The sequence below is a fragment of the Anolis sagrei genome, chromosome 12, assembly GCF_037176765.1.
Source record: "Anolis sagrei isolate rAnoSag1 chromosome 12, rAnoSag1.mat, whole genome shotgun sequence".
Lineage (NCBI taxonomy): Eukaryota > Metazoa > Chordata > Lepidosauria > Squamata > Dactyloidae > Anolis > Anolis sagrei.
This window is the reverse complement of record NC_090032.1, coordinates 15,747,801-15,773,932: the sequence shown is the minus strand read 5'-3', so window position 1 is coordinate 15,773,932 and position 26,132 is coordinate 15,747,801. Positions and strand designations below refer to the sequence as shown.

Sequence of the window (26,132 nt, the reverse complement as noted above, 5' to 3'; positions counted from 1 at the left end):
AGAGTGTGGCAGGTGGGCCAGATTCTTCTGGTTTACCACCATTTTTGGATTGTAATAAGGTCTCTTATATAGCAATGTTTCTTGCTGATGTTGTTCCCTGACATGCCCAAATTTGAATACCATGGGGGGGGGGGGGGGGGGCGGGTTTGGGGCAGAGGATTGATTTTGTCATTTGGGAGTTGTAGTTGCTGGGATTTATAGTTCACCTGCAATCAAAGAGAATTCTGAACTCTCTTCTTATGAACCATCTAGGATGTTAAGATATTCTGGTGAAACCCTGCTCTTGGTCCCACCTCCCTCGCAGGTGAGTCTGGCGGGGATGAGAGACAGGGCCTTCTCAGCGGTGGCCCCTCGACTGTTGAACGCCCTACCTAGAGATATAAGATTGGCTCCCTCCCTACTGACTTTTCGAAAGAAGGTGAAAACTTTTCGAAGGAAGGTGAAAACTTTTCGAAGGAAGGTGAAGATGTTGGGAGGGGAGAGCATGAAGGTACTTGCTGGCGTGAGCTTCCCTCCAGCCTGACATGGTCTCTCTCGTCCACACATTAGCACCACACTGCCATGTGCCAAGCTTGCCTGCTCTCCCCTCCCTACTTGGGAAGGGAGAGCATGAAGGGACTCGCGGGTGTGAGATTCCCTCCAGCCTCGCAAGCTCTCCCTCGTCCACACATTTGCACCACACTGCCATGTGCCAAGCTTGCCTGCTCTCCCCTCCCAAGTAGGGAGGGGAGAGCATGAAGGGACTCGCTGGTGTGAGCATGCTCTCCCTCGTCCACACATTTGCACCACACTGCCATGTGCCAAGCACGCCTGTTCTCCCCCCCCCCCTACTTGGGAGGGGAGAGCATGAAGGGACTCGCTGGTGTGAGATTCCCTTCAGCCTCGCATTCTCTCCCTCGTCCACACATTTGCACCACACTACCATGTGCCAAGAACGCCTGCTCTTCCCTCCCTACTTGGCAAGGAAGAGCATGAAGGGACTCACTGGTGTGAGCTTCCCTCCAGCCTCGCACGCTCTCCTTTGTCCACACATTTCCACCACACTGCCATGTGCCAAGCACACCTGCTCTTCCCCCCCCCCCCCACTTGGCAAGGGAGAGTATGAAGGAACCTGCTGGTGTGAGATTCCCTCCAGCCTCGCTCGCTCTCCCTCGTCCACACATTTGCACCACACTACCATGTACCAAGCACACCTGCTCTCCCCTCTCTACTTGGCAAGGGAGAGCATGAAGGAACTTGCTGGTGTGAGATTCCCTCCAGCCTCGCACGCTCTCCCTCGTCCACACATTTGCACCACACTACCATGTACCAAGCATGCCTACTCTCCTCTCCCTACTTGGGCATGAAGGGACTCACTGTTGTGAGATTCCCTCCAGCCTCGCAAGCTCTCCTTCGTCCACACATTTGCACCACACTGCCATGTGCCAAGCACACCTACTCTCCCCTCCCTACTTGGCAAGGGAGAGCATGAAGGGACTCGCTGGTGTGAGATTCCCTCCAGCCTCGCTCGCTCTCCCTCGTCCACACATTTGCACCACACTACCATGTACCAAGCACGCCTACTCTCCTCTCCCTACTTGGGCATGAAGGGACTCGCTGGTGTGAGATTCCCTCCAGCCTTGCAAGCTCTCCTTCATCCACACATTTGCACCACACTGCCATGTACCAAGCACGCCTACTCTCCCCTCCCTACTTGGGCATGAAGGGACTCGCTGGTGTGAGATTACCTCCAGCCTCGCAAGCTCTCCTTCGTCCACACATTTGCACGACACTGCTATGTGCCAAGCATGCCTGCTCTCCCCTCCCTGCTTGGGAGGGGAGGGCATGAAGGGAGTCGCTGGCGTGAGATTACCTCCAGCCTCTCACGCCTTCCCTCGTCCACACATTTGTACCACACTGCCATGTGCCAAGCACGCCTGTTCTCCCCTCCCTACTTGGGAGAGGAGAGCATGAAGGAACTCGCTAGCGTGAGCTTCCCTCCTGCCTCGCACACTCTCCCTTGTCCACACATTTGCATCACACTGCCATGTACCAAGCACGCCTTCTCTCCTCTCCCTACTTGGGAGAGGCGAGCATGAAGGAACTCGCTGGCATGAGCTTCCCTCCAGCCTCGCTCGCTCTCCCTCGTCCACACATTTGCACCACACTACCATGTGCCAAGCACACCTACTCTCCCCTCCCTACTTGGCAAGGGAGAGCATGAAGGAACTTGCTGGTGTGAGATTCCCTCCAGCCTCGCACGCTCTCCCTCGTCCACACATTTGCACCACACTACCATGTACCAAGCATGCCTACTCTCCTCTCCCTACTTGGGCATGAAGGGACTCGCTGGTGTGAGATTTCCTCCAGCCTTGCAAGCTCTCCTTCGTCCACACATTTGCACCACACTGCCATGTACCAAGCACGCCTACTCTCCCCTCCCTACTTGGGCATGAAGGGACTCGCTGGTGTGAGATTCCCTCCAGCTTCGCATGCTCTCCTTCGTCCACACATTTGCACCACACTGCCATGTGCCAAGCATGCCTGTTCTCCCCTCCCTACTTGGGAGAGGAGAGCATGAAAGGACTCGCTGGCATGAGATTCCCTCCAGCCTCGCATGCTCTGCCTCGTCCACACATTTGCACCAACTGCCATGTACCAAGCACGCCTGCTCTCCCCTCTTCCCTCATTTTGGCTGAGAGGCTGGCCAATCACAGCAGAGGAGGGCTTTTGATGGAAGGATCCTCCATCTGTTTCCAAAAAGCAAGAGGAGGACAGGCGGAGAGATCTTCAGCTCTCTCTGCTAAAGGGGTTCCTAAGATCATCAGAAATATATGTTTTTGGTAGTCTTTGGTGACCCCTTTGAAACCGCCCTTGTGACCCCTTCAGGGGTCCCGACCCCCAGGTTGAGAAACATTGACCTAGCGCATACATGTGATAACATGAACCTTGTTGCACTTCGAAGAGATAAAATCCTCTAAGTCCTCAAGGCCGCCCCCCTGTTCCCTTTCACAATGACATATAAAACTTGCTGCTCTCATAACAAAATCAGAGAAAAAAATCCACTCATAAAAAAGAGAGAAACGATGTTTACACAGTCCCAACAAATCCCCAATCTCATTGCAATGACTCCCAACACAGGAAGCAGAAAGACTGTATCTCCAAATGAAAGCAAGCACCAAATCGCCGCCTTCGGTTCCTTTATTTCCCCATCCTCCTCTTCCCAGCAAAAATATTTTCATATCAGATGTTGCTATCAGTATAATTAACCTCCCAAGACACAAGTTTGAAATCTCTCTCATTCCCCACCTATAAAGCGCTGCGTTTTCTATTAACTCTCCGCGTTTTTCAATGGGTGGGGGGGCTTCTTTATAAAAAGAATACGTATACGAAATTTACATACCTGCCTGCAATTACAGGCAGCGATAAGGCGAGATGCATAATGCATGCAGCTTGAAATTGGCAAAATAATTAACTTTGCGTTTCTTTTATACGGGTGGAAAAAGGAAGAGAGAATCGCAACGGCTGCCATTTCTATAAAAAGACACCTCTAGATAAATATCAGACAGACGCTTAGTTGGTCTGGGTTCTAGCTGGCTTGAGGCTCGCATCACGATAATATCTTTTTCCCTGGTGGTTCTTGCAAGCTAAGCAGGTTGGATCGCTCTCTTGATCCATTACGGAGCACCTTGGTCCCTCCAGCTCCATATCATGGCAGACAGATACTTGGTCGCCTCAGCAAGAATCCTCAGTCTTCATATCTTGATTCTGACTTCTGTCTTGACTCTGCCATGAAACCACTGGCTTCATTCACAAGTTGCAAAAAGAGTACAGATAGTATCCTTCTGGGGAGACTCGCTGGGATGGGACTCGGGGGCACGGTTTAACTGTGGCTCCGGTCCTTCCTGGAGGGTCGTTCCCAGTCGGTGAAGCTGGGGGACTCCTGCTCGGACCCCTGGCCATTGACCTGTGGGGTCCCGCAAGGCTCTATTCTGTCTCCCATGCTATTTAACATCTACATGAAACCACTGGGAGAGGTCATCTGGAGTTTTGGAGTACGGTGCCATCTTTACGCAGATGACACCCAACTCCACTACTCTTTTCCACCAGATTCCAAAGAAGATTCCTGCTTGTTGCTTACTACATCTGCCTGTCACCTCAGAAGGAGAATCATAGAATCAAAGAGTTGGAAGAGACCTCCTGGGCCATCCAGTCCAGACTACTGCAACGCTCTCTACGTGGGGTTGCCTTTGAAGACAGCTCGGAAGCTCCAACTAGTCCAACGCTCGGCAGCCATGATTTTAACAGGAGCGGAGCGCAGGGAGCATACAACCCCCCTGTTGCGCCAACTCCACTGGCTACCGATCTGCTACCAGGCTGAATTCAAAGTGCTGGCGTTGGCCTTTAAAGCTCTAAACGGTTCCGGCCCAAGCTACCTATCTGACCGCATCTCTGCCTATGAACCCACCAGGACTTTGAGATCTTCCGGGGAGACCCTGCTCTCGATCCCGCCTGCTTCTCAAGCTCGGCTGGCGGGGACGAGAGATAGGGCCTTCTCGGTGGTGGCTCCTCGGCTGTGGAACGCCCTTCCTACGGACATTAGACTAGCACCATCTCTAATGGTATTCCGCAAAAAGGTGAAGACCTGGATGTTTGTGCAGGCGTTTGAGTAATTTAGTGCAATCTGGTAATGGAACATAGGAATGGGACAATGGACGACGAACCTGGACTACGCTTGGATGATGAGAAGATTGGGTACGGTTGTTTTTTGTAATAATTGTGCATTGTAATTGCTTAATGGTAATTTATGGATAATGTGTTAAGTCAATTGTTATATGTTGTATGGAACCACTGCTGTTTCTACTGTTTTTACTGTTTGTGAACCGCCGTGAGTCGCCTTCGGGCTTGAGATACAGCGGTATATAAGCAAAGTAAATAAATAAATAAATAAATAACCCCATTCTGCCAAGAAGCAGGAATATTGCATTCAAATCGCCCCGGAGAGATGGCCATCCAGCCTCTGTTTAAAAGCTTCCAAAGAAGGAGCCTCCACCACACTCCGGGGCAGAGAAGTCCTCTGGAAGTCTCTCTCCAGCCTCTCTTTGAGGTCAACGAGAAAGAGAGAGAGAGAGAGGAATGACCACCTCTCCAGGCCCTTGATTCCATACCCAAATCATAGTCCAACTCCCTTCTGCCGTTAGGCAGGAAAAGCACAATCTGTATCGCAGAAGCTCAGAATAATGGACTCTGGAGTCTCCGGTAAAAGCAGGTTTTTTGTTTTACTTTAGCAGCTCAAAATAGACAACATACACCATCAGCGGACAGATGTGAAGTACACAAACCGAAAGAGATAGGAACTAATACAAACTGCAGCGGGAAGGAAGTTTATCTCTGGCACTCCCTAATCTTTCACAGAGCAAGAACTCAGGGTCACATTCTCACAGCTTGTTACTTTGCTTGTTAGACCCCTGTCAGATGGTCACACAGCCTCTGTTCAAAAGCCTCCAAAGAAAGAGCCTCCACTGGACTCTGAGGCAGAGTTCCACTGTTGAACAGCTCTTCTTCAGGCCAGGATGTCTTCCCAATGTTCAAGCTGAATCCCCTCTCCTGCCATCTGAACCCATGGCTCCATTGAGTCCTAGGCTCCCGGAAATCCTGGAGGAAGGAGGAAATCCTGCTGCTACTTTCCCCCCTCCCACGCCAGCTAAGAGGAGGAAGGGGACTGAGGAAGAGACTTTAAAAACACCTGTCTTCTGGCTGTTGCTTACTACATCTGCCTGCCACCTCAGGAGGAGAAGGAGGAAATCCTGCTGCTACTCTCCCCCGCTCCCACGCCAGCTAAGAGGAGGAAGGGGACTGAAGAAGAGACTTTAAAAACACCTGTCTCCTGGCTATTGCTTACTACATCTGCCTGCCACCTCAGAAGGAGAAGGAGGAAATCCTGCTACTACTCTCCCCCCCTCCCACGCCAGCTAAGAGGAGGAAGGGGACTGAGGAAGGGACTTTAAAAACACCTGTCTCCTGGCTGTTGCTTACTACATCTGCCTGCCACCTCAGAAGGAGAAGGAGGAAATCCTGCTGCTACTCTCCCCCGCTCCCACGCCAGCTAAGAGGAGGAAGAGGACTGAGGAAGAGACTTTAAAAACACCTGTCTCCTGGCTGTTGCTTACTACATCTGCCTGCCACCTCAGAAGGAGAAGGAGGAAATCCTGCTGCTACTCTCCCCCGCTCCCACGCCAGCTAAGAGGAGGAAGGGGACTGAGAAAGAGACTTTAAAAACACTGTTGCTTAATATTTCTCTTGTGGTTTTATATTGTATTTAATGTTTTTATGTGCATTTTGATATTATGCATATTATGTTGCCCATAAACCCCCTTGAGTCACCGAAAGGCTGAGAAAGGCAGTATACAAATACAGTAAATATAATAAATAAATAAGTCCCGAGGATACTGGACGATCTGGATGAGGATGAACAAGCTGAGGACCAATCCTGACAAGGCTGAGGTCCTCGAGACCAGTCACTCGTCTGACCGGGGTATTGGGTGGCAACCTGTGTTGGACAGGGTTGCACTCCCCCTGAAATCACAGGTCCGCAGTTTGGGGGTCCTCCTGGATTCAGCGCTGACGCTTGATGCGCAGGTGTCGGTGGTGGCCGGGAGGGCCTTCGTACGATTAAAACTCGTGTGCCAACTGTGACCTTACCTCACGAAGTCTGACTTGACCATGGTGGTCCATGCCTTAGTTACCTCTAGATTGGACTACTGCAATGCACTCTACGTGGGGCTACCCTTGAAGACGGCCCAAGTTTTTAAAAACTTTGTTTGTGTTTTTAAATATATTACAACTTGGTCCACTTCTGACACAATCTATATAAATAAAAATGTAATGTTTGTTTGTGGGTTTAAAATAACACAAAAACCACTGGAAGAATTGACACCATTTTTGGACACCATACCCCTAACAGGCCAACAAGTGACCATCACTCATAAACCACCACCCCAGAAAAAAAATGGAAAGGACTTTTAAACCCCCCCAAAAAGCTAAATGATGAAAAGCTAAATGACAATACAGAAAAAAGAGAAGTAAGGGGAGAAAGAGAGAAAGAGGGAGGGAAAGAAAGAAAGAAAGAAAGAAGCATGGAAGCAAAGAGCGAAGGAAGGAAGGAAAGAGGTAGAGAAGGAAAAAGGAAAAGAAAAGGAAAAGAAAAGGGGAAGGAAAGAAAGAAAGATGTAGAGAAGGAAGGAGAGAAGGAATGAAAATAAGGGAAGGAAGGAAAGAGGGAGCAAAGGAAGGAGGGAAAGAAGGAGAGAAAGAGGGAGGGAAGGGAAGAAGGAAAGAGAAGGAAGGATGGAAGCAAAAAGCAAAGGAAGGAAGGAAAGAGGCAGAGAAGGACGAAAGGAGAGAAAGTGGGGAAGGAAAGAAGGAAAAAGAGAAAGAATGATAGAAAGAGGGAGGGAAGGAAAGAAGGAAAGAGAGAAGGATGAAAGCAAAAAGCAAAGGAAGGACGGAAAGAGGCAGAGAAGGAAGAAAGGAGAGAAAGTGGGGAAGGAAAGAAGGAAAAAGAGAAAGAAGGATGGAAGCAAAAAGTGAAAGAAGGAAGAGAGAAGAAGAAAAATGGGGGAAAGAAGGAAAGAGGTAGAGAAGGAAGGAGGGAAAGGAGAAAGAGGGAGGGAAGGAAAGAAGGAAAGAGAGAAGGAAGGATTGAAGCAAAAATCAAAGGAAGGAAGGAAAGAGGCAGGGAAGGAAGAAGGGAGAGAAAGGGAGGGAAGGAAAGAAGGAAAAAGAGAAAGAAGGATGGAAGCAAAAAGTGAAAGAAGGAAGAAAGAAGAAGTAAAAGAAAAATGGGGGAAGGAAGGAAAGAGGTAGAGAAAGAAGGAGAGAAAGAGGGAGGGAAGGAAAGAAGGAAAGAGAAGGAAGGATGGAAGCAAAAAGTGAAAGAAGGAAGAAAGAAGAAGTAAAAAAATGGGGGAAGGAAGGAAAGGGGTAGAGAAGGAAGAAAGGAGAGAAAGGGAGGGAAGGAGAGAAGGAAAAAGAGAAAGAAGGATGGAAGCAAAAAGTAAAAGAAGGAAGAAAGAAGAAGAAAAATGGGGGAAGGAAGGAAAGAGGTAGAGAAGGAAGAAAGGAGAGAAAGGAGGGAAGGAAAGAAGGAAAAAGAGAAAGAAGGGTGGAAGCACAAAGTTAAAGAAGGAAGAACGCAAAAGTAAGAGAAAAATGGGGGAAGGAAGGAAAGAGGTAGAGAAGGAAGAAAAGAGAGACAGAGGGGAAGGAAAGAAGGAAAAAGAGAAGGAAGGAAGCAAAAAGTGAAAGAAGGGAGAAAGAAGTAAAAGAAAAATGGGGAAGAAAGGAAAGGGGTAGAGAAGGAAGAAAGGAGAGAAAGGGGGAAGGAAAGAAGGAAAAAGAGAAAGAAGGATTGAAAGAAGGATTGAACTCAAAAAATCTAGGGTATGGAGAACAAGCCCTATGAGAAAGAAGGAAGAAGTAAAAGAAAAATGGGGGAAGGAAGGAAAGAGGTAGAGAAGGAAGGAAGGAAGGAAGGAAGGAAGGAAGGAAGGAAGAAAGGAAGGAGGGAAAGGGAGCGAAGGAAGGAGGGAAAAGAGAGGAAGAGGGAGGGAAGGTTGGCCACAGCAACACATGGCAGGTACAGCTAGTGAATAAAATAAATAGTAAGAAAAGAGATAGCTATAAAGTGGAAAAATTGAGAGAGATAGAGATGAGGAAAAGAAAGGAAAAATGCCGCGGAACTAGAAAGTAATGTTCTGTCGTATTAAATGGTTCTCTATTTTTATATCTTTGTCTCAACAAAATCTTTAAACCCCCATCTTTCTTGCTGATGGAGTTATAGATTGCTAGAGCGATGATGGGGCCTCCTTTGCACATTTCCCATTGAGCGGAACCCTAAGGGGTCTCCCAGAATCATAAATGAGGTCCCAAGGATCATCCAGGCCAACTGCCTGCCAAAGCAAGCAATTCATGGCTAAAGCAGCCCTGACAAATCAGTGTAAAGAGGCTGCAGGTTGGAGCGAAAGGTGGGTCTGGAGGTTGCTTTAAAGTAGTGTTTAAATGAGAAGTGCGAGGTTGATTGATGCCCGGGGTGAGTGGCACTTGCTGCCAAGTAACACAAAAAGGAAGCATTCCTGGGGCAGTGAAACTAAGAAACGTTCCCAAGAAATAGGGGAACTGGTCGCACCAGAGTTGGCAATTTACCCACATGCAGATTTTCCCCATGGGCTGCCCCATAGTAGGGGTGAGGTTTAGAAACGTACTTAGGCGATCCCTCGTTGTCCGAGTAGGATAATCCTCCAGGGTGGGTCCGTAGGTGACTGCGGAGCCCTATTCTTGATCTGCGTCTTCTCCCGCAGTTTCCAGGTGGAAGGCAGTCCTGGTTGGGGTTGGTTTGACATGCCTTCCTCTTGGCACATTCCTCTCTTTCGCCACAATTGAAGAGAGATATTGACAAGCTGGAATGTGTCCAGAGGAGGGCGACTCAAAAAATCAAGGGTATGGAGAACAAGCCCTATGAGGAGCGGCTTAAGGAGCTGGGCATGTTTAGCCCGCAGAAGAGAAGGCTGAGAGGAGACATATGTATAAGTATGTGAGAGGAAGTCACAGGGAGGAGGGAGCAAGCTTGTTTGCTGCTGACCTGGAGACTAGGACGCAATGGAGCAATGGCTTTGAACTACAAGAAAGGAGATTCCATCTGAACATTAGGAAGAACTTCCTTACTGAGAGAGCCGTTCAACAGTGGAACTCTCTGCCCAGGAGTGTGGTGGAGGCTCCTTCTTTGGAACCTTTAATGTCCCTGGCAAGCCTGAGCCCGTTTTGTGCTTTAGCCTTACAAACCTTCTCCCTACAAGAGTTGGCTATTTGTTTGAATTCTTCTTTGGTGATTTCTCCCTTTTTCCACTTCTTGTATATGTCTTTTTGGAGTCTCAGCCCAGTTAGGCTCCTTCTTTGGAGGCTTTTAAACAGAGGCTGGATGGCCATCTGTCAAGGGTGCTTTGAATGCAATTTTCCTGCTTCTTGGCAGGGGTTGGACTGGATGGCCCATGAGGTCTCTTCCAACTCTATGATTCTATGATTCTATGAGGCTGGATGGCCATCTGTGGGGGGGGGGGGGGGTGCTTTGAATATAGTTTTCCTGCTTCTTGGCAGTGGGTTGGACTGGATGGCCCATGAGGTCTCTTCCAACTCTATGATTCCATGATTCTATGAGGCTGGATAGCCATCTGTCGGGGGTGCTTTGAATGCAATTTGTTTTCTGCTGCCCTGGAGACTAAACTCAATGGAACTATAAATGGAACTCACTTCAAACTATAGGAAAGAAAGGAGATTCCATCTGAACATGAGGAAGAACTTCCTGACTGTGAGAGCCGTTCAGCAGTGGAACTCTCTGCCCCGGAGTGTGGTGGAGGCTCCTTCTTTGGAAGCTTTTAAACAGAGGCTGGGTGGCCATCTGTCAGGGGTGCTTTGAATGCAATATTCCTGCTTCTTGGCAGAATAGGGTTGGACTGGATGGCCCATGAGGTCTCTTCCAACTCTAGGATTCTATTATTCTACTAGTTGTCCCCTACCACGCGTTGCTGTGGCCCAGTCTGTGTATATGTTTTTTGTGTGTGTGTATATGTGTGTTTGCGTATATATATTTGGTTTTGTGCATGCGTTGTAATGTATTTTTTGGGTTTTTTGGCTTTTGAAGTCCCTTCCACTGTGGTTTTCAGTGTTTTTATGAGTGAAGGTCACTCGTTGGCCTGATATGTGTCTTGTGTCCAAATTTGGTGTCAATTCACTCAATGGTTTTCGAGTTCTGTTAATCCCACAAACGACCATTACATTTTGATTTATATAGATAGATGATTCCAAAACTATAATTTCAAGAATTCCCTTCGCGTGCATGGCCACTAGTCAATTCGGAAGTTCACAAGTGGGGTTTCTCTGTATCCTTGCCTTTCAAAGTTGCTGCCTGGATGAGAAATCCTAGCTTCTTCTCCTTCCATCTGAAGGCACACATACAGTGGAAGTTGCCTTATAGCATTTTAAACTCTAAAATTGATTTCCGTATTGTTTCCCCAATGATTGGCAGCAGTTCTCCGGGGTTTTCGAGAAGATTTCTTCCCAACTCGACCAAGAGAAGCCGGGAATTAAGACAGTACCTTCTGCATACAAAGCAAGTGAGGTGTGATTCCCGTCCTTTACCAGAAGATTTGTTTTCGTATTTATGCAGCCTTCGAAACAAAACCGACTGAATAGCATGGCGTGTTTTAGGGCTGGAGTGAGCAGATTTCGATCTGCTGCTAGATCTCACCGTAATTACCGAGAATGAATATGTTTCCAACACACCGCACCCCGAAATATACTGCTTACATTATTAAAGCTTGGGGATATTTTTGTGGATTTTGTATGGAAAGGAATGTTGTGTTGATTATAGGTCTGGTATGCAAAACCAATCTCTGGCTTCGGGATAATTGAAGGCATGGATGGGGAACCCCTTTCGGCATAAAGGCGGAGGTTGCCAGTTCAAGAGCATCCCTGGTCCTGTCATGATATATGATGTATGGCTTGAGTGGAATTGTACGAAAGGTATGTGGTTGGGAGACCCCAACCACAGCCGCACCGAGTCCCTTAGAGAGATGGTAGCGAGGTACAAATAAAGTATTGTTGTTGTTGTTGTTGTTGTTGTGTGCTTTCAAGTAATTTCAGACTTAGGTTGACCCTGAGCAGTAGGCTTGGGCGATCAAGAAAAAAATTGGTTCTAAACTCGTTTCGTTTCTAGGGTACGCTAGCGTTTCTAAATTCTGAGGACTTCCGAAATTTAAGATTTCAAAATTTCGAAATTTCCGAAATTTCGTAAATTACGAATCGATTCGTTAATGGCGGACGCGATTGCACAATATGCTAAAAAAAAACTCCAAATGGGACAGGGGGAACTTCTGAAGCTTCCCTCTCCTTCTGTTGTTGACTGTTTGTGTGATAAAACAAACAACAACTATATTATATTATATTATATTATATTATATTATTATAATATTATTATATTATATTGTTGTATATTATTTTATAATATTGTATATTATATTATTGTTTAATAATAATAATATATTATTATTATTATATTATTATATTATATATTAGGGCTGGGCGGTTTCGTTTCGTTAATTCTTAATTCGTTAAAAATTCGTTAATTTTTTAATAACGAAGCGATAACGAACCATTCTGGAGCAACTTAAAAATGAAACGAATTTTTAAATACGTTTTGTAAATGCTTCGTATTTCGTTATGTATTCGTTTCGTTATTGGTTTGAGGTCGTTTCGTTATTATTTCCGCATGTCTGGGGCAAGTTTTATAGTTGTTTTTTGTTTAATTAGTGAAAAAAATTTATAATATCACACCAACAGTCAACAACAGAGGGAGAGGGAAGCTTCAGAAGTTTTTTTAGTGTATTGCGCGTTCGCGGCCGCCATTAACGAATCGATTTATTATTGTTTCGTTATTGTTTTGTAATTTTTTTACCATTTACGAAATTTCGTAAATATCGAACTTTTTTTAAGGAAAATTTTGTAATTATTTTAAATAACGAAACGCAAAACCCCCCAAAAAACGAATCGATTTTAGAAACAAATTTTTCCGTTGTTACCCAGGCCTATTATATATTATTATATTATATTATAAATATTATAATATATTATATTATATATAATATTATTATATTATATTATATTATATTATATTATATTATATTATTATTATATTATATTACTTTATATTACAATATATTATATTATATATATAATATTATAATATATTATATTATATATATTATATATAATATTATATTATACAATTATAATATAATAATATAGTAATAAGATATATAATATAATATAATATATACAATACTATAATATAATAGTATTATAATAATATTATATATATATATATTATATTATTATAAAATTATAATATTATATATTATATGTATTATAGTATTGTATATTAGAGTGGGGCAAGAAGAAGCATGAGGAAAGAGGAGGGAAGCAGCAGAGCAAAGGGACCGGAAGTGGGGTAAATGCGAGATTGTAAAACTTGCACCAGACATACGAAAATAATTACGAAATAATTACGAAATAATTACGAAAATTGGAAAAATTGTTTCGATTCTTAATTACTCCTCACACTATTCCTGCATGGTTCGATATTGGATCGTAAGCTAATTTAAATACGAATTAATAACGAATTACGAAATTAACGAACTGGATCGCCCAAGCCTACTGAGCAGGGGTCCTCAAACTACAGCCCGCGGGCCGAATACGGCCCTCCAAGGTTATTTATCTGGCCTTCGCTCAGGGTCAACCTAAGTCTGAAATTACTTGAAAGCACACAACAACAACAACAACAACAACAATAACACTTTATTTGTACCCCGCTACCATCTCCCCAAGGGACTAGGTGTGGCTTACATGAGGCTGAGCCCAAATACAACAATACAAGCAACGAACAACAATGCAAGTAATTAAAATAAAAAACATAGACAATAAAATATACAACATATCAATAAGACAGCACACAATTAAAAACAGTGGGAAGGCCAAATGTAAAATTAAAATTGGAAGTGATTCTGGGACATGGATGAAAAGGTGATAGGGCATACGAGCAGACCTAAAGAAATGTAAAGAGCTTTGGAGGTCAAAGTGCTATGGGATCATTATTCTGGGAAGGCACACTGGAACAGCCACGTCTTCAAGCTCCTCCTGAAGACTGCCAGAGTTGGGGCCTGTCTGATGTCTTTAGGGAGTGAGTTCCAGAGTCAAGGGGCCACCACTGAGAAGGCCCTCTCCCTCGTCCCCACCAATCGCGCTTGCGATGCAGGTGGGATTGTGAGCAGGGCCTCTCCAGATGAACGAAGAGATCGTGTGGGTTCATACACAGAGATGCGGTCACACAGGTAGGCGGGTCCCAAACCGTTTAGGGCTTTGTAGGTAAGCACCTGCACCTTGAATTGGGACCGGAAAATGAATGGCAACCAGTAGAGCTCCTTAAACAGGAGGGTTGACCTCTATCATTCATGTAGAAAAAACATCTATCATTCATGTACAACTTTGGAACAACATCAGCAAGAAATATTGCTATATATAAGAGACCTTATTACAATCCAAAAATGGTGGTAGACCAGAAGAATCTGGTCGACCCGCCATGCTCTTCTCCATATCAGGCATTTGTGCCAATCTTAGTCCAGTGAATGAAAATACATCCTGTATATCAGATAATTACATGACGATTCATAACGGTAGCAAAATTACAGTTATGAAGTAGCAACGAAAATAATGTGATGGTTGAGGGTCACCACAACATGAGGGAATGTATGAAGTGGTCACGGCATTAGGAAGGTGGAGAACCACTGTTATAGAGCTTGACTTTCACACCTCTGGCCATTTTGGTAGCCCTTTGTTGCACTCCAGGATAGGAAAAGCCCCTGATTTTAAACACCACATGTTGAATAGGAAAACAATCCTTTTATTGAAGATTATTGAAAAACAGCAAAGTAAAAAAGCACTTTAAAGGAATAGGTAAATCCAATTAGGTAAGAAGATAAGCAGGAACAAATTAGTCCAGGGTAGAGTTCAGCAAAGTCCATGAAAACAAAGTCCACACTTCTCTAATAAAATCCAGAGAACCAGGAAACGTTAATCCAAGGCATGAGTATGTAACCATAAGATACAAGAAGCAAAATCATGAAACAAGAAATACTTCAACATGAATCTTCTAAGCATGGCTGCCATGAAACAAGGATGAGAACTTAGCAGGCTTCTAAACAATGCTTTATCTGGCTACATTTCCCATGCTTGGAACTTTTATCCCCTTGTTAAGCTATTCCAAGCATTTGGGAATTGGTTTCGCTTTACTTGGGATCCCCTTTAGGCTTGGGCGATCCAGTTCGTTAATTTCGTAATTCGTTATTAATTCGTATTTAAAGTAGCTTACGATCCAATATCGAGCCATGCAGGAATAGTGTGAGGAGTAATTAAGAATCGAAACAATTTTTCCAATTTTCGTAATTATTTTCGTAATTTCGTAATTATATTTTATAATATACAATTATAATATATAATATAATATAATAATATAATATTATAATAATATAATATACATTATATATTATATTATATTACATTATATTATTATAATACTATTATATTATAGTATTGTATATTATATTATTATATTATATATTACTATATTATAATTATATTATATTATAATTGTATATTATAATATAATATATGTAATATAATATTGTCGCGACCCACAGAACACAGATTGTCTTAATGTAATATAATATAACATACAATAATATAATATAATCATATTATAATATAATATACAACAATATAATATAATCATAGTATAATAATATAATAATATAATATAATATAATATAATATAATATAATATAATATAATATGTTGTTGTTTGTTTTATCACACCAACAGTCAACAACAGAGGGAGAGGGAAGCTTCAGAAGTTCCCCCGGTCCCGTTTGGAGGTTTTTTTAGCATATTGCGCAATTGCGTCCATTAACGAATCGATTCGTAATTTTACGAAATTTCGTATATTTCGAAATTTTTTAAAGTAAAATTTCGGAATTCTTTAAAAAAAACGAAACGCAAGGGCCCCCTAAAAACGAAACGAGTTTAGAACCAAATTTTTCCGTGGTTACCCAAGCCTAATCCCCTTATCTTTTTCTGCCAGAGTCTGGCAGAAAGCAGAAGGCACTGTTCGGCCTGTCTGTTTTGACTAATCTCCCATCTATCTATTTGGTCATTGATTTCTGCAGGTGCCGAGTTGTGTTCAAGTCCCAAATCCTGGGAACTTTCTGGTAGCAATTCATGAAGTACACCATCATCCCTATACCCTTTAGGGACATTTTCATGAGAAACTACACAGGTCATTCTCTGCATCAATACCACTGACCAAACCATTGCCATCTTGAAACTCCCGTCTATCTATTTAGTCATTGATTTCTGCAGGTGCCGAGTTGTGTTCAAGTCCCAAATCCTGGGAACTTTCTGGTAGCAATTCATGGAGTACACCATCATCCCTATACCCTTTAGGGACATTTTCATGAGAAACTACACAGGTCATTCTCTGCATCAATACCACTGACCAAACCATTGCCATCTTGAAACTCCCGTCTATCTATTTGGTCATTGATTTCTGCAGGTGCCGAGTTGTGTTCAAGTCCCAAATCCTGGGAACTTTCTGGTAGCAATTCATGGAGTACACCATCATCCCTATACCCTTTAGGGACATTTTCATGAGAAACTACACAGGTCATTCTCTGCATCAATACCACTGACCAAACCATTGCCATCTTGAAACTCCCGTCTATCTATTTGGTCATTGATTTCTGCAGGTGCCGAGTTGTGTTCAAGTCCCAAATCCTGGGAACTTTCTGGTAGCAATTCATGGAGTACACCATCATCCCTATACCCTTTAGGGACATTTTGATGAGAAACTACACAGGTCATTCTCTGCATCAATACCACTGACCAAACCATTGCCATCTTGAAACTCCCATCTATCTATTTGGTCATTGATTTCTGCAGGTGCCGAGTTGTTTTCAAGCCCCAAATCCTGGGAACTTTCTGGTAGCAATTCATGGAGTACACCATCATCCCTATACCCTTTAGGGACATTCTCATGAGAAACTACACAGGTCATTCTCTGCATCAATACCACTGACCAAACCATTGCCATCTTGAAACTCCCGTCTATCTATTTGGTCATTGATTTCTGCAGGTGCCGAGTTGTTTTCAAGCCCCAAATCCTGGGAACTTTCTGGTAGCAATTCATTGAGTACACCATCATCCCTATACCCTTTAGGGACAGTCTCATGGGAAACTACACTTTGAACAGGGGTCTCCAGGTCATGTGATGGTTGGGGATCCCCACAACATGAGAGGTCGTGGCGTTAAGGTTGGGAACCACTAATCCGTAATGATGTTCTGATCTCCACGTGAAATGAGGAGACATATATTGGATAAGTTTGTGTCCAAATTAGGAAGACAGCAACCCTTTTCCATGCCCCTCTCTCCATCCAAGGCATCTCTTCCCAGCCCCAGCCCCGGATTTTCCGCAGGCTAGTGGCTCTGCCTCTTGCTGGATTTATCTGCTTTCATAATCAATAACAATTACCTTGTCCGGAGGGAACCCTTCCACAGCTGTGGGGCTTGCAACAAAGCCATTAATGCCTCAACAAGCCAGGCGTTTAGGGCTCCATCCGGATGGGTCCTGGCACCGGCCCCCCTCCCACTCCGCCCCTGCGCTCCGGAGCCAGGAAAGGAACACAGGGCCTGTCAATGCCACGCCGTGAGTAATGCTCGTGGGCTCAACGTGCCGATAAATCAAAGACTTATTAATCTCACGGTCTCATTTTCTGGAGTTGTAATGAATTGGCCGCAAGCATGCCTACTCCGCCCCCTGCCCCCTCCCACCATTGATTACTAGTTTATTAACTAACTTCCCTACAAACCCCCCTCCCCTCCGGCCCTTGCGCATAAACAACAGAAAATCCAAAAGTTCCCTTAGCAGAGAGAGAGGACTCTCTAGTAGCCAAGAGTGGGAGCAGCTAGCCTCAAAGTTGCTCACAGTAAACTGTCATAATATCAAGATTCACCTTCAGTAACATGCACTAAGGGTCCCCGTTCACCAAAGACTCTTTTAGGTACCTGGCCATCATATATTAAGATTTGCAGAAAGTGGGAAGTCTGACTTGGCCATGGTGGTCCACGCTCTGGTTACATCCCGTATAGAATCATAGAATCATAGAATCAAAGAGTTGGAAGAGACCTCCTGGGCCATCCAGTCCAACCCCCTGCCAAGAAGCAGGAATATTGCATCCAAATCACCCCTGACAGATGGCCATCCAGTCTCTGCTTAAAAGCTTCCAAAGAAGGAGCCTCCACCACACTCCTGGGCAGAGAGTTCCACTGCTGAACGGCTCTCACAGTCAGGAAGTTCTTCCTCATGTTCAGATGGAATCTCCTCTCTTGTAGTTTGAAGCCATTGTTCCGTGTCCTAGTCTCCAAGGAAGCAGAAAACAAGCTTGCTCCCTCCTCCCTGTGGCTTCCTCTCACATATTTATACATGGCTATCATATCTCCTCTCAGCCTTCTCTTCTTCAGGTTAAACATGCCCAGATCCCTAAGCCGCTCCTCATAGGGCTTGTTCTCCAGACCCTTGATCATTTTAGTCGCCCTCCTCTGGACACATTCCAGCTTGTCAATATCTCTCTTGAATTGTGGTGCCCAGAATTGGACACAATATTCCAGATGTGGTCTAACCAAAGCAGAATAGAGGGGTAGCATTACTTCCTTAGATCTAGACACTATGCTCCTCTTGATGCAGGCCAAAATCCCATTGGCTTTTTTTGCCGCCACATCACATTGTTGGCTCATGTTTAACTTGTTGTCCACGAGGACTCCAAGATCTTTTTCACATGTACTGCTCTCAAGCCAGGCATCCCCCATTCTGTATCTTTGCATTTCATTTTTTCTGCCAAAGTGGAGTATCTTGCATTTGTCACTGTTGAACTTCATTTTGTTAGTTTTGGCCAATCATCTCTCTAATCTGTCAAGATCGTTTTGAATTCTGCTCCTGTCCTCTGGACTATTGGCTATCCCTCCCAATTTGGTGTCGTCTGCAAACTTGATGATCATGCCTTCTAGCTATAGACTACTGCAACGCTCTCTACATGGGGTTGCTTCTGAAGACTGCCTGGAAGTTGCAATTAGTCCAATTAACTTTTTTTGTGTGCATTTCTATGCATTATAACTGTACTCTCAATTTGCTTCTGACACGATAAATAAATAATAATAATTTTGCAGCTTGAAATGATCCAGTCCAGCCAAAGGCTTGCTTTTGGAGCACATTTTTTTTCGTGTCAGGAGCGACTGAGAAACTGCAAGTTGCTTCTGGTGTGAGAGAATTGGCCGTCTGCAAGGACGTTGCCCAGGGGAAACCCAGATGTTTTATCATCCTTGTGGGAGGTTTCTCTCATGTCCCCGTATGGGGAGCTGTAGCTGACAGAGGGAGCTCATCCGCACTCTCCTCGAATTTGAACCTCCGACCTGTCAGTCTTCAGTTCTGCAGGCACAAGGGTTTAACCCACTGCACCACTGGAGTCTCGTTTTGGAGCATATTTATTATTATTACTAGCTGTACCCGCCACGCATTGCTGTGACCAACCTTCCCTCTTTCTCTCCTTTCCCTCCTTCCTTCCTGCTTTCCCATATTTCCTTCTCTTCTTTCTTCCTTCTCTATCTCTTTCCTTCCTCCCCCCTTTTTCTTTCTCTTCTGCTGTCTCTCTTTTCTTCTTTCTCTTTCCTTCACTCCGTATTTCTCTACATCTTCCCCCCTTCCTTCACTCCCTCTTTCCTTCCTTCTTTCCTTTTTTCTTTCCTTCTCTCTTTCCTTCCTTCCTCTCTAACTTTCCTTCCTTCTCCCTTTTTCTTTCCCTCCCTCTTTCTCTCCTTTCTTCCTTCTCGACCTCTTTCCTTCCTTCCTTCTTTCCTTCCTTCCTTCTTTCCTTCCTTCCTTCCTTCCTTCCTTCCTTCCTTCCTTCCTTCCTTCTCCCTTTCCTTCTTTCTTTCCCTCCCTCTTTCTTATCTTTCTTTCTTTTTTTCTTTCTTTTCTCCCCTTTTCTCTCCCTCTTTCTTCCCTTTTTTCTGTATTGTCATTTAGCTTTCTGTCATTTAGCTTTTTGGGGCTTTTTAAGTCCCTTCTGCTGCGTTTTGCTGTGTTTTGATGAGTGAAGGACATACATTGGGTTGTTAGGTGTCTTGTGTCCAAATTTGGTGTCAATTCCCCCAGTGGTTTTTGAGTTCTGTTAATCCCACAAATGAACATTACATTTTTATTTATATAGAATTATTATTATTATTATTATTATTATTATTATTAATTTACTATATTTGTATACCACCTTTCTCAGCCCTTAGGCAACTCCGTTGCAACTATTCAATGCCCCAAAACACCATAAAAACATTTAAAAACATTAACACATAATATAAAACCATAACAAGAATACTAAAAGCATACATCATTTGTGTCTCCTAATAAAAACTATGTCCCATCTCTGGGTTGTTGTAGGTTTTTTCGGGCTATATGGCCATGTTCTAGAGGCATTCTCTTCTGACGTTTCGCCTGCCTCTATGGCAAGCATCCTCCGAGGTAGTGAGGATGCTTGCCATAGATGCAGGCGAAATGTCAGGAGAGAATGCCTCTAGAACATGGCCATATAGCCCGAAAAAACCTACAACAACCCAATGATTCCAGCCATGAAGCCTTCGACAATACATTGAACATCTCTATGGGGAGAAACTGTTCCAAGACACACCTCACTACCTCTGAGGATGCTTGCTATAGATGCAGGCAAAACGTCAGGAGAGAATGCCTCTAGAACATGGCCATATAGCCCGAAAAAAACCTACAACAACCCAGTGATTCCGGCCATGAAAGCCTTCGACAATACAGTGTCCCATCTCGTCGTCCAGTCATTCCAATTCCTATGTCTTTTATCTTGTACTTTCAAACGCTTTCTCTAACAACCAAGTCTTGATATGTTAAGAGGGAGGTGGCAGATCTAATGTCCCTAGGAAGGGTGTGCCATAGCCGAGGGGCCACCACGGAGAAGGCCCTGTCTCTCTTCCCACAAAACATGTTTGTGACGCAGGTGGGATCGAGAGCAGGGCCTCCCTGGACGATATTAAAGTCCTAGCAGATTCATACGGGAAGATGCATTCAGACAGGTAAGTTGGGCCAGAACCGTTTAGGGCTTTATAGGCTAAAGCAAGCACTTTGATTTGTATAAACCAGGGGTCCTCGAACTACGGCCCGCGGGCCGGGTCCAGCCCCCAAGGGCATTTCTCCAGCCCGCGAGGTGCCCGCTGCTTTCCTCGGCCCAACCTGTTCTTCTCCTGCCTTTGGGTCGGGGCCTCACCCCATCCTGAAGGGAGGAGAAGAGGAAGAGGCGGCGGGCGAAGCGGCTTCAGGGCTGCTTCACCCATTGCCTCCCCGGGCATAGCCTGCTCTTCTCCTCCCTTCAGGACGAGGTCTGGCCTGATCCTGAAGAGAGGAGAAGAGGGGGAGGCGGCGGGCGAAGCATCTTCAGGGCTGCTTCACCCATTGCCTGCCCTGGCCCATCCTGCTCTCCAGGGGTTCTCAAACTATGGCCCGCGGGCCAGGTCCAGCCCCCAAGGGCATTTCTCTGGCCCGCGGGGTGCCCGCTGCTAATGCCAGAAGGGACAGAGACTTTAATCTATGCTGATGATCATGCCATCACCACTTTGAAATGTTTGAACAGAAGCTCTCCAAAGTTTTAGGTGCTCTTACTGCGTATTACAGGAAAAAACAACTGATTCCTAATCCATCTAAAACACAGACATGTGCTTTTCACCTTAAGAACAGACAAGCTTCCTGAGCTCTGAGGATGACCTGGGAAGGAATCCCACTGGAGCATTGCCGCACACCCAAATACCTGGGAGTCACTCTGGACTGTGCTCTGACCTACAAGAAGCACTGTCTGAATATCAAGCAAAAAGAGGGTGCTAGAAATGTCATATGAAAGCTGACTGGCACAACCTGGGGATCACAACCAGACACAGTGAAGACATCTGCCCTTGAGCTTTGCTTCTCTGCTGCTAAATATGTGTGCCCAATGTGCCATACATCTCACCATGTTCAAACATGGCTCTTAATGAGACAGACCACATTATTACATGATGTCTATGCCCTACACCGCTGGAGAAATTATACTGTTTAGCCAATATTGCACCACCTGATATCCACTGGGAAGAAGCAGCAAGTAATGAAAGGAAAGAACACATTGACATCTCCAACCCATTCTCTATTTGCATATCAGCCAGTAGGCTAATGACTTAAATCAAGAAACAGCTTCCTAATATCTACAGAGAACAGGAAGACTTCAGCAGGTGGGAGTCCAAAGGTGGCAGGTAAAACCCAGAACATCAACCAGTGGCTGATACTAGATGAGCTACTCCCTCCAGGGCACACAGAAGACTGGGAGACCTGGTAGGCACTGAACAGATTGTGCTCTGGCACCACGAGATGCAGAGCCAACCTTAATAAATGGGGCTGCTTCACCCATTGCCTCCCCATGCCCAGCCTGCTCTTCTCCTCCCTTCAGGACAAGGTCTGGCCTGATCCTGAAGGGAGGAGAAGAGGAGGAGGCAGTGGGCAAAGCAGCTTCGGGGCCGCTTCACCCATTGCCTCCCCATGCCCAGCCTGCTCTTCTCCTCCCTTCAGGACGAGGTCTGGCCTGATCCTGAAAGGAGGAGAAGAGGGGGAGGCAGCGGACGAGGCAGCTTTTGGGCCGCTTCACCCACTGCCTTCCTGGGCGTAGCCTGCTCTTCTCCCTTCAGGACGAGGTCTGGCCTGATCCTGAAGAGAGGAGAAGAGGGGGAGGCAGCAGGCGAAGTGACTTCGGGCCGCTTCACCCACTGCCTCCCCTGGCCCAGCCTGCTCTTCTCCTCCCTTCAGGACGAAGTCTGGCCTGAGCCTGAAGAGAGGAGAAGAGAGGGAGGCAGCGGGCGAAGCATCTTCGGGGCTGCTTCACCCACTGCCTTCCCGGGTGTAGCCTGCTCTTCTCCTCCCTTCAGGACGAGGTCTGGCCTGATCCTGAAGAGAGGAGAAGAGAGGGAGGCAGCGGGCGAAGCATCTTCGGGGCCGCTTCACCCACTGCCTCCCCGGGCATAGCCTGCTCTTCTCCTCCCTTCAGGACGAGGTCTGGCCTGATCCTGAAGAGAGGAGAAGAGAGGGAGGCAGCGGGCGAAGCATCTTCGGGGCCGCTTCACCCACTGCCTCCCCGGGCATAGCCTGCTCTTCTCCTCCCTTCAGGACGAGGTCTGGCCTGATCCTGAAGAGAGGAGAAGAGAGGGAGGCAGCGGGCGAAGCATCTTCGGGGCCGCTTCACCCACTGCCTCCCCGGGCATAGCCTGCTCTTCTCCTCCCTTCAGGACGAGGTCTGGCCTGATCCTGAAGAGAGGAGAAGAGAGGGAGGCAGCGGGCGAAGCATCTTCGGGGCTGCTTCACCCACTGCCTCCCCGGGCATAGCCTGCTCTTCTCCTCCCTTCAGGACGAGGTCTGGCCTGATCCTGAAGAGAGCAGAAGAGGGGGAGGCAGCAGGCGAAGTTGCTTTGGGGCCACTTTGCCCGCCGCCTCCCCAAGTTTATAGGCTAAAGCCAGCACTTTGATTTGTATAAACCAGGCGTCCTCAAACTACGGCCCGCGGGCCAGGTCCGGCCCCCCGAAGGCATTTCTCCGGCCCGCAGGGTGCCCGCTGCTTCCCTCTGTTCAAAAAGTTTGAGGACCCCTGGTATAAACTGTATAAACTGGTTCTTTGGGGCAGAGGACTCCTATCTGGTGATAGCTCGTCATCATGTCTTGGCCTTAAGTCCCACCAAGACTGCAAATGCAACTCTGGTCTCTGCTTGCGATCCATCCTACTGAATTGTTCCCCCCTCCGCAGCGCTACCCACACCTCGGCTCTTTTATTTCCCATTCCGTGTTGTCTCCCTTAATTCTGAGGATAGATTGGATTCATGGAGCTTTGCAGCTGCTGATGGAAGACCTGCATGCTGATTTAAGACATGGTTGTGAGTTAAGTGTCTCAATGAATATTTGTTACCTGTCTCTTGGATTCAAACAAACGGCTGGTGGAAGTCGGAGCCCACGGTTCTCGGGCGGTGCTTCTCAGCGTCGCCTTCCTCCTCCTCCTCCTGTTCTTCCTCTTTTTCCCATTGACCTTCCTCAAGACCGATCGAAAGGAGCTCTTTTACATGCTGCGCCTCGGGCGTCTTCAAGTATCCTTTCCTTTGCTCCTTTCTGTAGGTAAATAAATCCCAAGGGTGCCACCATAAGCCACCCCAAGATGGCTCCAGAAAAGAACAACTCTCCACTCTTCCCTTACAATAGTTCTTGCCCCTTGTATCCTGTCTTTTGCTTCTTTGCTTCTAATTCCAGTTGCCTGTGTTGGCGCTGCATTGCAATTCCCCGGAATTTGTTTGTTTTGGAATAAGCATGGTTGAAAACGAGACTTTCATTTGTCTTGATGCTCGGGAGCTTATCTAAACGTCTCCACCCCTCTTTCTGCTTTTTCCAGAATTTCCAGATTTTGCGCCTAGTAATAGCTCTGCTTAAAATGCCCAAGTTGATCTCGGGAGGCTCTTCGTGTAAATGCACACCGGCCCCAGGGATGTATCTCCAGGCTTCTCGAAAGCAGGTGGACTTATGGACTTATGGGTGAAGCGGATGGAAATAATGCCCAGCGATAGCCAAGTGGTCAAACTATCCCCGCCATGAGTTGTCAAGCAGAGTAGATCCTCTCGGTGACGCTGGAGGTAGCGGCAAAGGCGTCAAAGTCAGCACCAGCTTCCCAAACCTGCAAGAGGCATATGACAAGGTGGTTAGAGTTGACGGAAGGAAAAATAATGCAGGAATGCTACTTTATTTATTTATTTATTTACTTTATTTGTATACCGCTCTTCTCAGCCCTTAGGCAACTCAGAGTGGTTTACAACAGTTTAGGTATACACAATACAAAATCATTAGGCATTTAAAAGCAACAGCATCACAAATCATTAAATATCAGCATCAATACATCAGTACATCAATATAACAAATCCATCAGGTCTCATCAATGAAATCAGAATCCAAACTCGTTATCCATTATTCTGTGTTCCGATAATCAGTCAATCAATCACACTGCTTAGTGGAATGCCTGTTCAAACATCCAGGTCTTTACTTTCCTCCGGAATGCCAGCAAGGAGGGGGTCGATCTAATATCTGCAGGGAGGGCTTTCCACAGCCGAGGGGCCACCACTGAGAAGGCCCTGTCTCTCGTCCCCGCCAGGCGTGCTTGTGAAGCCGGCGGGATCGAGAGCACGGCCTCCCCAGACGATCTTAATGTCCTAACTGGTTCATAGGAGGAGATGCGTTCGGATAGGTAGGTCGGGCCACAACCGGGCCACTTTGAATTGTGCCCGGTAGCAAATTGGCAGCCAGTGGAGCTGGCGCAGCAGAGGAGTGGTATGCTCCCTGAGTGCCGCTCCTGTTAGCATCCTGGCTGCCGATCGTTGGACCATTTGAAGCTTCCGAGCAGTCTTCAGAGGCAACCCCACGTAGAGAGCATTGCAGTAGTCTAAACGGGATGTGACTAGAGCATGGACTACCGTGGCCAAGTCAGACTTTCCAAGGTACGGCCGCAGCTGGCGCACTAGTTTTAACTGTGCGAATGCTCCCCTGGTCACTACCGAAACCTGGGGTTCCAGGCTCAGCGACGAGTCCAAGATCACACCCAAGCTGCGAACCTGCGTCTTCAGGGGGAGTGTGACCCCGTCCAACACAGGCTGTAACCCTATACCCTGTTCGGCCTTGCGACTGACCAGGATTGACTATGGCCAATCACCCATTTGGGGACAATTTCATCCTAGATTTTACGTGTTTCCTCCACCACAGACATCCCAGTGTTTCTTATTCTCTCCACTGGTGTGGAATTTGCATGATCCCGCCCACTTCCTCTCCATTAACCCTTTCCTACTCTTTTAAACTCAGTCTGCATAACAAACAAAGCAGAACTGAGCAGGAATTAAACATACTGGAGGTGTTTGGGAGATTGACTCCACATGATAGAAGTTGTAGTTCACCTTGCATCAAGTTAGAGCACTGTGACTCTCACTGACAATGGACCTGGACCACATTTGGCACACAGAACCCCCATGACTAAAGAAAAATACTGGAGAAGTTTGGGAGGAATTCACCTTGATTTATAGCCGTTGTAAGTACTGGGATTTATAGTTCACCTGCAATCAAAGAGCACTCTGGACCCCACCAATGATGGCCCTACACCTAGAGCAAATTTGTCCAACATGACAAACTATTGATCGAGTTTCAGGGGGTTAACCTGGCATGATGTGAGTTGTAGTTCACCCACAATGTTATGCATTTTGTAAAATAAGAAAATGACTTCTAATAACCTGAGCAATGCTGGGCTATATATATGTATATCAAGCCCATTGCTTTCTACACTAAAAAGGAGAAGAAAATATATAATATAGATTAGCGCCTTATGCTACTCTTT

At 45.8% G+C, this 26,132-nt stretch overlaps 2 protein-coding genes across 3 annotated transcripts in view; one reads left to right on the top strand and one right to left on the bottom strand.

Moving 5' to 3' along the window:
- Nucleotides 1–24,282, bottom strand: part of FLRT1 (fibronectin leucine rich transmembrane protein 1) — a 102,241-nt gene extending 77,959 nt beyond the window's left edge. Inside the window, exon 1 of the mRNA XM_067472479.1 lies at nucleotides 23,682–24,282. The gene's annotated coding sequence lies outside the window, so the exon portion shown is untranslated. The remainder of the gene's footprint in view (nucleotides 1–23,681) is intronic.
- The window catches only part of MACROD1 (mono-ADP ribosylhydrolase 1), a 618,427-nt gene that overhangs the window by 171,777 nt on the left and 420,518 nt on the right, over nucleotides 1–26,132 (top strand). The gene's annotated exons all lie outside the window — the stretch shown is intronic.